The sequence below is a fragment of the Octodon degus genome, unplaced genomic scaffold, assembly GCF_000260255.1.
Source record: "Octodon degus isolate 3935 unplaced genomic scaffold, OctDeg1.0 scaffold00036, whole genome shotgun sequence".
Lineage (NCBI taxonomy): Eukaryota > Metazoa > Chordata > Mammalia > Rodentia > Octodontidae > Octodon > Octodon degus.
The window spans coordinates 12,929,796-12,932,632 of record NW_004524612.1 but is presented as its reverse complement, the minus strand read 5'-3'; the positions used below and the strand labels follow the sequence as shown (position 1 = coordinate 12,932,632).

The 2,837-nt window shown below is 41.9% G+C and overlaps 1 pseudogene; it reads left to right on the top strand.

Moving 5' to 3' along the window:
- Nucleotides 1–200: 200 nt before the first annotated feature.
- On the top strand, nt 201–1,480 carry LOC101582680 (annotated as a pseudogene).
- The last annotated feature ends 1,357 nt before the right edge of the window (nt 1,481–2,837 follow it).

Genomic DNA, 2,837 nt, shown 5'->3' with positions numbered 1-2,837 from the left:
GTTGATATGTACATAAGATACAAATAGTAATGAAAATCATTCAAAACTGATGCCATGTGCAAAATAATGGTCCCCCAAACATGGCCCTGTCTTTGTCATGAAGCTACCAATATGCTTTAAAATAACTTTGATAGATGGTGCCGAGTTCCCCCATGGTGTCCATCTGATCTTAAGTCTGGCCCAGGCCATCTCTCTCCGCAATGTCCCTCAAGAATCAGGCTCAGGCCAGGGGCAGAAGAAAGGCAGAGAAGAAAAAGAATGAAAAGATTATTGAGGACAAAACTTTGGGTCTAAAGAATAAGAAAGGAGCAAAGCAACAGAAGTTTATCAAAGCCGTCACTCTTCAAGTTAAATCTGGTCAACACAATCCACGTCACATAGCAGAAAGTGAAGCTGAAAAGAAACTGAAGGAAGATGACAAGAAAAAAGAATTGCAGCAACTAAATGGACTGTTCAAACCTGTAGTTGCTGCTCAGAAATTAAGTAAAGGTGCAGACTCCACGTCCATGGTGTGTGCCTTCTCCAAGCCAGGACAGTGTACTAAAGGTGACAAGCGCAAGTTCTCTCATGATCTCACTCTGGAGAGAAACTGTGAAAAGCGAAGTGCCTACATTGATGCAAGAAAAGAAGAACTTGAAAAGGATATGATGGATAATTGGAATGAGAAAAAGCTTGAAGAAGTAGTGAGCAAGAAGCACGGTGAGGCGGAAAAGAAAAAACCAAAAACTCAAATAGACTGCAAGCATTTTCTTGACGCTATTGAAGACAACAAGTATGGCTGGCTCTGGGTGTGCCCTGGAGGGGGTGATGGTTACATGTATCGTCACGCTCTTCCTCCTGGATCTGTGTTGGAAAAAGATAAAAAGAAGGAAGAGAAAGAAGATGAAATTTCATTAGAAGATCTCATTGAAAGAGAGTGTTCTGCCCTAGGTCCCAACGTTACCAAAACCACCCTAGAATCGTTTCTTGCACAGAAGAAAAGGAAAAGATAAGAAAAGATTGATAAAATTGAACAAGATATGGAAAGCAGGAAAGCTGACTTCAAAGCAGGCGAGGCGCTGGTGATCAGCGGTCGCGAGGTGTTTGAATTCCACCCTGATCTGGTCAATGAGGAGCAGGAGGAAGCTGAGGACGCGTGCTACGCGCAGGGAGCCGGCGCCGATGAGGTTGAGGATTCCGTGAGCATAAATGACATAGACGTAAGCCTGTACATCCCAAGAGGTGTGGATGAGACAGGCCCTGCTGTAGCCAGTCTCGAAAGATTCAGCACGTATGCTTCAGACAAGGATGAAAATAAACTAAGCAAAGCATCTGGAGGTCGGGCTGAAAATGGTGAACTCAGTGACTTGGAAGAGGACAACAGAGTGACAGACAGGAAAACAGAGCTGTCGGAGCTGTTCCTGCGGATGAAAATCTTTTTACCGGGGAAGATCTGGATGAATTGGAAAAAGAATTAAACACACTTGGTTTACAAGAATGACAACAAACAAGCCACAGAAAAGATTAAGTCAGCTCAGCATGAGCTGAAATTGACTACATACGTCTTTTTCACCTAGAATCAACAGGATCAACAGTTCATTTCCCATGCTGATTGTGCAGAGCTTGCTCTCCTCAACATTCTCCCTGTGTCTTCTCTGACTTTGGCTACATCTCATAGTAAGTTCACAGTAGTTCGCGGTAAATTAAAATATAAAGGTCACTGCAGAAAATGATTGTTGTAACTGTCCACTCAAGTAGGAAGTGTAACTGCTTGTCCAGCTTTTGGTTTTCATTGGGCATGTGTTAATATCAGCAACTAAGTCTACACTGAAAAGGCCCATCACCTCTTCCTGTGAGTGGCCCTACGTGACCTGCGAAAATGGATCATTGCTCTCTTGACCCAGAAAACCCCACAAAATCATGCAAATCAAGAGGCTAAAATCTTCGTGTTCACTTTAAGAACATGAGTGAAACTGCTGAGGCCATCAAGGGTATGCATATGCAAAAGGCCACCAAGTAGCTGAAGGATGTCACATTAAAGAAGCAATGTGTACCATTCCGGTGTTACAATGGTAGAGTTGGTAGGTGTGCCCAAGCCAAACAGTGGGGTTGGACACAGGGTCAGTGGCCCAAAAAGAGTGCTGAATTTTGGCTGCCCATGCCTAAAAATGCAGACAGTAGTGCTGAGCTTAAGGGTTTAGATGTAGATTTTCTGGTTTTTTAACATATCCAGGTGAACAAAGCACCCAAGATGCGCCGTCAAACTTACAGAGCTCTTGGCCAGATTAATGCAAACATGAGCTCCCCCTGCCATATTGAGATGATCCTTACTGAAAGGGAACAAACTGTTCTTAAGCCAGGGGAGGAAGTTGCACAGAAGAAAAATATATCCCAGAAGAAACTGAAGAAGCAAAATCTTATGGCACGGGAATAAATTAAGCATAAAATAAATGCAAATAAAATTAATGTTGTCTATTAGAAAAAGAAAGAAAGAAAGAAAGAAAGAAAGAAAGAAAGAAAGAAAGAAAGAAAAAGAAAAGGCCCTCAAAGAGTGATTGCCTTCCTCTGTATTTATATGATGTAAAGTCTGCCTAAAATGTGAGTGCTGTGCATTATGAAGGAAGCTGCCCAGGCAGATTCAGTGTTGCATAGCTTTGGACAATCCGATGGATGTTTGCAATGGAACATGAACCCAACAGGATCAGCTACAGTGCCCTGTGTTTCCATATTCTTTTTGCCAATGAAGTTGTTGATAAAAAATGTCATACATTAAAAAAATAAATAAATAAAATAACTTCTATGTCTCCAGCATTCTAATGAAAGAGAAAGCAGTTACAATAACTACTGATTCTCCACAA